Here is an 11909-nt window from a genome sequence, read left to right as displayed (position 1 = left end):
GGGGGTTGGTTTCACATCTGCGTTTTTTAGTTCCCTAAGTTTTTTTTAAAGCAGTGATATAAAAAAAATCAGAAATGCATGTAAAAACACATTCCTCTCCATTGAGATAACATTGTTTGTTTTACAGGTGTTCTTGAAAACATGCAGCAAGTTGTAAATTTAAAAAAATGCACAAATACAGTATATGTGCTAGCATTTCTGCCTATTTTTTCCTAGCCTGAAAGTCCCCAACTAAACAGTGCTTTAGATGTGCTACCTTTTCATTGACGTAGGGGCAGTAGTTATTGGCGGGCAACTGAAGTGTAGTAAACCAGAAAGTGGTCAGGTTAAGGAGCGGTACAAGGAAAATTGGAGCAGAAAAGTCCATGTCATTGCACACTACAGCCATCTCCTTGCGCCATCAACTGGCTCTTGGTGGAATTGGCCTTTACTAATTAAATCTCTGTACGCCTTACACTTTTCACTGTCCATATGATTTGATGTTGTTTTATAGACATCAGTAAGTGCCTCAAACTGTTGTGTTTTTGTTTTTTTTTTTCTCCTTTTCGGGTTTTAAATGCCAAAAATGTTTGAGTATTGCTTGTAAATTGGAAATATTTCAGTGTTGTACGTCTAGTTTATAGAAGCTAAAGGACTAGTGTGAAAGATTGAATAAGCTAAATGTTTAAATTCACTAAATGTTTGTTTATTTTTATAGTTTTTTAATAAAGGCAACTTTTAAAATGGGTTTAACTTGTTTAGATTCATTGATTTTTTTTTATTTTTATTTTTTTTTATTTTTTTGTTCATGTTTTAAACAAGACACATTCCTACCATTATGCCAATATAACTAAAAATGCTCAGTGACATATACTGCTGGAGGAAGCCCCGGGTAAGTATCAAGTTTTGCATTTAAATGTGCTCCCTGAATGAGTTTGCCACCTCCATGTAGTATGAGGGCCAACAGATTTTGAATGCTATACACATATTGGGCTTGATTCACGAAAGGGTGCTAACTTAGTTAGCACGCCTAAAGCCCTTTAGGACACGCAATGTTTTGTGTGCAAAGTTTAGCGCTGTGCTCAAAATGTCGCACCGGGTAGATCAAACCATCCCACCAGGTGCGCGCAAAACGTCGTACGGTGCGACGGTTTAGGCGCACCCGGTGCGACGTTTTAGGCGCACCCGGTGCGACGTTTTCGTGCGCAGCGCTAAACTTTGCGCACGATCAATAAAAGCTTTGGGCGTGCTAACTGCTTAGTACTGTAGTTAGCACACCCAAAGCTTTTAGGTGTGCCAATCAATATTGGATGTATGTACACTCTTAGGGCCTGAGCCCACTAATGCTATTGTGTCCGCTTTTAGCATCTGTATCATTGATGGTTAACTGAAAAGTGACACAACTGTTAGTGGGCTCAATCCCTGAAGGCCCGAACACATGCCTGAGTCTGGTGGCCGATAACGACTGCCTAAGCCAATAGTCAGACGTGAGTGCAGCGGCCACCAACCAGCAAGCGATCCGCCCGGCAGCGACATGCTTGCGCCGCTCTGTCATCTTTATGCCCCCCCCAAATAACAGAACATGACGTCAGCTCTAGGCTGGCCAGCATTATGAGCAACATAAGATCAAAAGGTCTGTATGCACCTTTAGAGGCAGATGATCAGGACAGGCAGGTAATTTGCATTGTTTAAAAAGAAATATTATGCTAGGTACACACCATACAATTTTGTGTTAGATGGTTTGATAGATCATTTGTCATGTCAGATATTATTTCTGATCGTTTTTCTGGTCGATTGAACGGAAATTCGACCGAAAAAAACGCATCGTGTGTAACTAGCACCAGCCTCCAAATCTCTTTAACCTCAGGTGTGCTTTGAAACCGAAACAGCTGAATAGGAAAGTTTGTTTTGCAGGACTGTTTAAGGATATTTGTTTAAAAAGAAAAACATGTTGCTTACTAATATACCAGACTACTCTGGCCCTGTTGTGTGTTTTATGTTGAGTTTAGGATTGTATTTTGGTTTCCAGGTTTTGTGGTTGTTGTTTTTTTTAGATTATTTCACTGTTATTTACCAAATGGTCTCTCTGAGCAGCTATATGCACTGGATAAACTCCTGTGCCCTCCTTGAAATCTTCCAATAGTGGTTTTATTTCAGGTACAGTCACAAAGGCTCTGGTTGGTGACCCATTTTTTTTTTTTTTATTTTTTTTTTTTAAACCACAGAATACTTCTGAACATTTTCTGTTTATTTTAGTACAGTATTGGCAGGGAGATTATTTTTGAAAGTTTAGTTATTGTTAAATAGCTGCCTATTTCATACTTCTATTTGATTTTCTCCATCCTGTAGGCTATTGTAATACAGGAGCACTGTACTCTTCATATTCAGGAAAATTGTGTAATCAACTTGAGAATGTTCCATATGGGCAGTGTAGGATGTGTGTGCGTATTTTGGACCAGTTGCTTGCCATCATGGTATTGTTGTTTCCACCTGATCTTGAGCATTGCTGCGTTGCACTGCATAGTTACCTCTTTTATGATGAATGTGGATGTCCGTAATTGTAATTGCTGTGTGCTAAACACTCCAAACATGGAGCAGACAGCAGCTGAGATGCATCTGGCTGAATTTAACAGTTCATCATTTGACCACAAGATCGATGCTCATTAGTGGTTTTATTACACTGCCTGGAAACAGCTTAACGCAGAGCTGTCATGCACAAGATTTGTATTCATGGTGAGCATATTGATACAGGGGGCATCTCCAGGTCATTTAACAGGGGTCATCTATTTAAAAACAAGGAGAAAACATTTTTGCTGCACAGGAGAATGCATGTTGTGATAAGATCCTATATACAAATACAGAAAAATGTTCTTTACCTTGTATACTTTATACAGAAGAAAGAGTTGCTATTTTCAGGATAATGAGGTGTGTGGAAGATATTGTGCTCAAGAAAAGAACTGTAATTTTTCCATTAACAAACCAACCCTTTCTGTGGTACGTTTGCAGGGCAGCTCATTTAGAGGGATGTGTGTATACTTACTGTATATGGTAGACACAATTTGCATACACCTTCTCAGAGCTCTGTGAGGCTAGTGGCAAAGAAAATGAATATTACTTGTTCATTGTGATTGAGAAAAGGCACCAATATCACGCATTGGTGCTCTGTTAGGGCTGGTTTACACCTAATGCACTATCTCAGTGTATCTGTTGTTGCACAGATGTGCCATTTGATATGACTGCCATTTTACAAGTGGCGAAGGACGCTCTTGTGGATGAGAACGTGGGCAAGGGTATGCGTTGCCAGGACTGCGCAGGCGCAGTGGCCCACCGACTCGGAAAACTAAAATAGCTGGCAGTAGGGGAACGGAGGATCCTAGAGGACCGGCGAGGGCACAGGGCAGCTGCAGGGGGCTGGTGGAAGCCCCAGGTCTGTGGAACTTTTTTTTTTTTACAGGTGACTTAAAGGACAGGTCAAATGAAGAGAAAGATGGGCACCGCTGCATAAAATACCCTTTATTGTGACCGGGCTGACACAATAGTAACAGCAGTGGGGGGAGGAAAGTTGTCTGACAACTGTTTCGCAAGGATTAACCTTGCTTGCTGAATGGTCACAATGGGTATTTTATGCAGCGGTGCCCATCTTTCTCTTCATTTGACCTGGACTGTGTACTGTATTGGAGCACGCTGCAGGTAAGCCCAGTGTGACCTGGGATCCATCCCTGCCGCATTTAGTGCCAGTTTTTGCTCTCTTTTTATTTGAATTGAGTTAAAGGACAGATGCAAGGTGAATTTAAAAAAAATATATATATATATATATATATAGTTACCCGGAGCTTCCACCAGCCCCTGGCAGCCGATATGTCACTCGCCGCAGCTCCGCTCCCATCCACTGGACCAGAGTCCCCTCCGGTGTAGATGCCGCTGCGCATCTACTGCACATGTGCGAGAGCATCTCTCGGTCGTTCTGAGGTCATCTGGAGTGTTCACTCAATGATCCTCCGGTTCCTGTGCCGCGGATTACTTCCCAATTATTTGTCTAGCTAAACGAGTGCCACTGCGTCTCGCTCCCGCTTGCGTCTCTGGGAGCTTCTTGCGCAGGCGCAGTATGAAGTTTTCGTATTGCGCCTGTGCAGGAAGCTCACGGAGGCGGGAGCCTGCGCGTGGCCATACCGACTGGCATTCGTGTAGTTAGACAAATAAGTGACTAGAGATGGCCCGAACCTTCGATTTTTTTAGGTTTGCGAACTTCTGCGAAAATTCGATTTGCGTAAACTTTCGCGAACCGCAATAGCCTTCGATGGGAAGGTGAATTTTGAAAACTAGAAACACTTATGCTGGCCACAAGTTTTGGAAAACTTCACAGTACAGATTGGGTATTGCCTTTTTAGAGAAATAATTGCGGTCTGGCATCTTCCACTGTGGTGTCCCACTGGCCACAAATTTACGGAAGGCCTCGAGTCCACTAGCTGGCATGGTAACAGCTGGTGAGCTAATAGTTCTTAGATGCTGGGCAAGGGGGTGACTAGCAGACATTGGCTTCTTCCGCTCAAAGATTTGTCCTCACTGACACCTGGCTGCTGCTGTGGGCAGAGGAGCAGGAACAGCTCACGGTGAGAGGCGGAGTGGAGGAAGGAGGCTGTGAAGGTGCAAGGGAGAAAGGGTCTGAAGATAATGCACCTGAAGGAGGAAGAGGAGAAGGAGGGTGGCTTTGCTTTTGTGTGCTGCTTTTCCGCAGGTGGTCTTCCCATTGCATGTTTGTTTTTTCTGCAGGTGCCTTTGTAAGGCAGTTGTCCCTACGTGGGTGTTGGCCTTTCCACGGCTCCATTTTAGGTAGCAGAGAGTACAGATGGCAGTGCTCTGATCTTTGGCATACACTCTAATAAATTTCCACACCGCTGAGCTACCCTGGGGTGTGGGCACTCTGGTGGCCTCAGCAGCTTATGTTGAAGGGCATGTTGGCTGGCTGTCCATAGGTGATGCTACATGGTGCTGGACACTGCCACCAGCTGTTTCTGACGATGAGCTCCCCCTGCTTCTTTTAGGAACTAGTTTTCTCCTACTCCTCTCTGACTCCCCCTCTGAACTGTCCCCCTGGTAATCATGTCTCTTAGGATCCCATGTGGGATCCGTATCATCATAATCATCCTCCCCAGCTTTGCTTGCCTCAGTGTAAGGCTTGGTGGTGTATTCTCCACAGTCAGCATGCAACGCATGAGCTGACGTGGAGGAGGTACACACACTAGCACAAGGAAACAGGCTATCCCTAGTATAGTGGAGGGGAGGACTGACCCCAAAAGGAGATTGTGGTGCACAGAGCCGGTGCAAATCCGACAGCCACAAACAATACTTTCGCGATAACGTCTCAGCGCAAGGTAGCGCTGAGCGCATAAACCAGAACTGAGGAGATCAGGACAGGTAAACAGAATGAACGCTTGCTAGCTAGCCGCTACTTAGTGACAGCAAGCGTCCACAACAAGACAGACTGGAATGCGGCAGCCAATGCGTTTGCAGCGATGGCGTGCCTCACAAAGACAGGATAGTCAGGAAATAGCAGGATCAAGATAGATGAACGTAACACAGATAAATATACAATAAGTATGTTTCCTAGCGTATTACAATTACAGCTATCATTGAAACTATTTGTAACATCTGACTAACATATGTATATATCGGCAATGAACCGATATATGACATAAGCAGGAACACTGACTAGGACTGGAACAATACAGGGAACAGGACTCAAAAGGATTCGCTATCTCTTTGCAGAGATGAAAGCAATCCACAAACGGTAACAGGACAGGATTCAGAAGGATTCGTTATCTCTTCGCAGAGATAAACGCAATCCACAAACAGAACCAGGAGCAGGATAACTAACTCAGCACGGGTGATCACGATACGCGCAAACTACCAAAACGTGCTGGAAAGCTGACTAACTGAACACAGGATATAAACAGTTTGTGTACGTATACATCAGCGACACTGATGTATCAACGTAACACGAATACAAGGAAAATAATAAACGTGCTGGTATGCATATATATTGGCAATGAACCAATATATGATGCAAGACCAGCAAAGTATCTTTAGAACAAGAAACACGATCAGGAGCTGAAGCAACAGCAAGACAGGCTTAAGCTGAAGCTATGATAACCCGAGGAGTCCTGCAGGAAGCAGATCTTTATACTGAGGTCATCCAATGGGAGCAGACATGCAGATTCCCACACAGGTGAATGATAATCAGTCACAAGCTGACAGCAGGGAAAGGCAGACAAAGCTATGCAGCTTGCATGGAAAGAGATTAGAACTGCCTGAGCTGCAGCACTACTACTGCCAGCAGCACCTGCTGCAGCAGCGATCATGACACTCAGACACCTCATAAACTGCACCTACAGCAGGTACTTCATCCTCCTCCTCACACGTTACGTCCATAGTGTCGCCTAACTCCGACATATGAGGTGGTGTAACTTGATTTGCGCCTTCATCTTGTTGTAACAAGAATGGCTGTGCATCAGTGATTTCCCCACCAAATAACTCCTGCGAAGTGTCAAATGCAGCGCATGTGGTGCTAGTAGTAGCGCTGGTGGCTGCGGAAGATGGTGTTCTGTGTTAAATACGTCCTGACAATCTTGGAAGGTGATGGGACATGCCTTCTTCTGAGCACTGTACTTTGAGCCATTCTCGGAGTGGTATATTACACAGCGTGCGGTCACACAGGTAGTGTGTGAAAATTATGCAATGACTGGTATTACAAAAGTGCATCTGTCACACACAGACAGGTACCGGACAGGCACAGTGACACTGCCTGCGCCCACGTAGGTGGGTGCACTGAAGTGAACAACAGCAGGTAAGTATATACAGTGATGGGTATTACAATGTGTACCTGTTACACACACACACACACACACACACACACACACACACACACACACACACACACACTGAATGTGTTGGGCCTGGCAGTGGCACACACAGTAGGAATTACCAAGGCTGTCTATGCAACACAAGTGTCAGTGGGACACACACACACACACAAAAAAAATAGATCACAAGAACAAGAGTAGCTCTCAAAAGAGCTGTTCAGGGGTGCTTTTTTTTGCAATAAGAATCAGCAAGGAGTAAGCTAAGAAGCCTACAAGAACCTAACTAAGCTTTCCCTATAGCTCTCTATGCAACAGCTCTCCCTTCTTTAATTACTGCAGGCACATGAGTGAGTCCAAAGCCTGCTGCTGCCTGCCTTTTATAAGGGAGGGGAGTGGCTCCAGGAGAGAGTGTAGCCTGATTGGCTACAATGTGCTTGCTGACTATGATGTAGAGGGTCAAAGTTGACTCTCATGATGCACTATGGGGGTGAATCGAACTTCTGGAAAAGTTTGAACGCGAACCACCGAAATTCGCCGGTTCCCGTTCGCCGACAAACCGTTCGGGCCATCTCTAGAAGTGACCCACGGCAGGGGCCCAGAGGATCTTTATAAACCACAACAAAACTCTTTTAACAAGTAAATGAACAGACATACCTAATAAAGTAAAAATCAGTAACCCTTTGCACACTCGCATGCAAATGTTTAAACAAATGCATTCACAGATTCACTCATCCAGGCACCACTGTTATCCCTACAGCTAAGTTAAAAGCCGGGGTTTTAGTTCACAGAAGAAAGCATTCTTATGCTTAGTCACCTATACTGCGCAGAAGTACCCAGGTAAATGTAGGTGTCCTAACTCTGGCCCTGTAACATGCATAGTGCAGACATTCATTGCATCACACCTATCAAGGGATTAGGAGCACACATCTTGATGTCCTCTCCTAGGACATATAGCGCATCATACCAGTCGCACAAGGGAGCTAATGTAATGTATCCATGCGCATACACCAGCATAAACTTAGCTGTAGGGGATAACAGTGGTAAAATCATAATTAAAATCTCCCAGTTAAAACTTTTTAAAACACAAATAGAAATGAATAAATAAGTTTTGTTTAGCTAAGCAGGTCAGCTAACAATTTTTTGAAATTGTATAGATCAAAGGATCTTTTTCGCTCATTACTTTAGTGGTATAGAGTGTATATCTCTGGCCAAACATTATTGATCTTATTCCTTATCATAGTTGACTAAGCATTTCTACATACTTTATTATGTAGACGTTTCTGTTTATCTAAGCCTTCAAACAAATACGTACTTTAAACTATTGCATTTGGCCAGCTGTCCACCCCATGGCCAGTAAGTATTTGTACGGTTTCCCTTAAAGCGAACCTTAAGTCACCTAAAAAAAATGAGATGAACTCACCTGGGGCTTCCCTCAGCCCCCAGCAGACGATCGGTGCCCTCGCAGCTCCGCTCCGATGTCCCAGGACCCGCCGGCGACGACTTCCGGTTTCGCCGTCACCGGCCAACAGGCATGGGAACGCGAGTGATTGTTCGCGTTCCCAGCCTGTATATCGCCCCATATGCTGCTATTGCGGCCTCCATTTATTGGGAAGACATTTTCCAGCTGCATTCGTCCATACTTAACCAGCCTGGCGTTCTATTAAGATCGCCAGGCTGGCGACCAGACTGTTTTTTGTTTTTTTTTAATTAAAAAAAAAAAACTATTGCATGCAGCCAACTGAAAGTTGGCTGCATGAAAGCCTACTAAAGGGCGCTCCTGATGCGTACTTCTGATCGCCTCCGGCAATCAGAAGTAACAAAGGCTGCGATGAGTGGCCTTTCTTGTTTTGCTTTCCTGGAGTGACGTCATGGACATCAGCCGACGTCCTGACGTCAGCCGCCTCCGATCCAGCCCTTAGCGCTGGCTGGAGCTGTTTGGTCCGGCTGTGCTTGGCACGGGCAGCTGGGGGGACCCTCTTTCGCCGCTGCATCGCCGCGCTGCGGCGGCGATCAGGTAGCACACGCGGCTGGCAAAGTGCCGGCTGCGTGTGCACCCTTTTATTTGATGAAAATCGGCCCAGCAGGGCCTGAGCGGCAGCCTCCAGCGGTGATGGACGAGCTGAGCTGTGGAACTGTTGTCAAAATGTTTCTCTCTGCTCTAAAGGGAAAAAAAAAGAAAAAAAAAACTTACACCGTGATATGATTTAGTGCCCAATAATTTTTACTTGCATATAAGGCCATCGACCAAGCATCCTCTGTATTTCCCTGCTGAAAAGTCTACCATCAGATCGGTGACTGCAGAGCTGGAGGTGACTGCACTGCATAACATCCAAAAAGGCTTAAACAGCTGATCCAGAGTCCTACCATCTTCACCTCATACAAGTTGAACCTGAGGCTTTATTTCTGGCCTTTGTTTCTTCAAGTCATCTAAAACTGAACCTCGCAGGCTAGTTTTTGGATGTCCCTCCTGGTCTCCAGAGCAGACAGCTGAGCTTTGGTGTCACCATGACCGTCTGCTATAATCGCCTCCAACTCATGCTGACCATTTACACCAGGCTTTCTCAACCAGGGTTCCCTGTGGACTCTGCAGGGGTTCCTTGGCATTTTACCCGGTCGTGAGGGAAGTATAATAGAGCACATTATAATAGGGGGTACTGTAAAAAGCACTAAATTGGGGGTAAGAATAATAATGAGCACAGTATGAGTGTCAGTGTAATAGGAGGTAGTAAAATTAACAGCCTTGCCTACTTTTAAAGACCATGGCCCATATGCAATTCACTTTTTCACCTAAGTTTTCTCCTAGGTGATATTTTCATAAGTTGTTATAAAATGCTATTTAATCCACCAGCAAGTAAGAAAATGCTCAAAATAATTTTGATAGTACATCTTCACCAACTTTTTGGTACTTTTTCAGTTGTAAAATGCTGTAAATTTCGTTTACAGAGAAAATGAAAATTATCTCCTAGGAGATAACTCAGGTGAAAAAATTAATTGCATATGGGCCTATGCCTCCTGAAAAATAAATGCAGGGGTTTCTGGAGACCAAAAAATTGTTTGCAGGGGTTCCTTGAGATCCAAAAGTTATTTGCAGGGTTCCTCCTGGGTAAAAAGGTTGAGAAAGGATGATTTACACTATAGCTCCTTGGTGTGCTGTCAAGTTGCAGTATCACCGCTGCCCGAGCCGGGACAAGGTCCTCCAGCACCCGAGGCTGAGACACCAAAGTGCACCCCTTCCTCCCTCCCACCGCAGCCGTCACACACTGATTGCTATTAGACTAAGATGCACCCCAGGGCCCCCAACCACCCTTGCACCTTAATCTCTAGTTATCTGGCTTGCAGTCACTGCCATGAATCCCCTTTTCTTATTTCGCTCTGCTTCAAACACAATAGGTAAATAATAGCTGAGTGAGATGTGCGCCCCCTCCTACACTGTGCCCTGAGGCTGGACACACTCTTGCCTCTGCCCAACCCTGACCGCTGCAGATGGTTCAGCTGTTTGAGCTTCAGCAGCAGAATATTTATATTACGGTAATAGTAATGGGAGGTGCTCATTGCTGCAGATGAGTTGAGAAAAGGAAGGCTAGAAATTAAGCCTCAGTGTTTTCCTAGGACAATGATAGGCAAACTTGGCTTGCCAGCTGTTGAGGAACTACAAGCCCCACAATGCATTGCAGGAGTCTGACAGCCACAGTCATGATTCATAAAGGCAAATGCATTGTGGGACTTGTAGTTTCTTAACAGCTGGAGAGCCACGTTTGCCTATCACTGCTCTAGGAGGAGGTGGGGATAGGAGGACTCTGGATCAGCTGCTTGAAACACTGTGAATGTTATGCAGCACAGCCATGGCCAAATCAGCTGATTGTTGTGTGACAAATCAGCTTCCATATGATCTTATGGTGGACTTTTCTGCTGGGAAAATAGAGCAGCCAAATTAGCAAGTACCTAATTTTTATACTGAAAGTTAATATCATTTATTAAAGAAAAACAAATAGTGCATTGAATATAATCAAACAAAATAACAAATAAATAATACACAGCAGGGAGAGGTGGCAGCACTTCCCAAGACAGGCTGCATCTGAATGACTAGCAGCATAGATGTGCAGAACCTAATAGGCAGGGTTACTTAACTTGCATTCAAAACAGATGCACCAAAATTAACATAATGGAGGATGTTCGCTTCCATCACAGTTTGCATGCAGAGGGTTCTGTACTAGACTGATCCTTCATGGAAGGGACCATAATCTCTAATTACCAAATGTAGTATGAACTTGGGGACAGCTGGCCATAAAATGGTTTACACATTTTATAGACAACAGGAAAGAATTGGCAGCAGCCTGGTTCAGGAGCGTTGCCAATTCTTCCCTGTGGTAATAAAATCTTTTTCACTATTTTATTCCTTTTATGTTAGTGAAGCTGGTAACAATCCGTCAATTATAGTTAGAGTTCTTCCTTAGCCTCTGCTGGGACTCCACTTCAGCTTTATTCGCGCTTTGATGTTATCTAGTGGCCAAGCAAACACTAAGCATACACAGCCTATTACAAGCTCCACAAGACAGGGCTGCTTCTGGTCGACTAGTGGTGGGGATTTCCTGTAATTACCTTCTGCAGTTCAGCCTAAAATGCATTTTCTATATTTTGTCATATTTTACCAGTTCTACCGCTGCACTACATCCATGATTTGCATATAAGATGCTAATAATTCTGGCTTGGGTGCAAATTTAATACAAATTATGTGCAGCTTGGAGGTGGGATAGTCAACTACACCTCCTGCCTTTTGGCTGTGACTGGCTTACTTCCAAACTGCATACAGTTTGCTGTAAATTTGCATATATGTCAGAATTATTAGCATCTCTTTGACCATATTTAATCATGAGATTAATTTGCTTTGAAGGGAAGCTTGATTTAGATGTAGGGCCCCCCTGCAAAAATTATAGCATGGGAGCTCCCTTTATCCCCGAACCCTATGTGATCGGGAGCCGGCGAATGGCAGCAGAGAGTGTTGTGCTGTGACGTAGCGTCTGGAAACAGGAAAAAAATTACACCCGCTCCTGCATGTGGTTTTTGTGAGCA

The sequence above is a fragment of the Hyperolius riggenbachi genome, chromosome 1, assembly GCF_040937935.1.
Source record: "Hyperolius riggenbachi isolate aHypRig1 chromosome 1, aHypRig1.pri, whole genome shotgun sequence".
NCBI lineage: Eukaryota > Metazoa > Chordata > Amphibia > Anura > Hyperoliidae > Hyperolius > Hyperolius riggenbachi.
The sequence above is the reverse complement of the archived record's forward strand: the minus strand, read 5'-3'. Positions refer to the sequence as shown.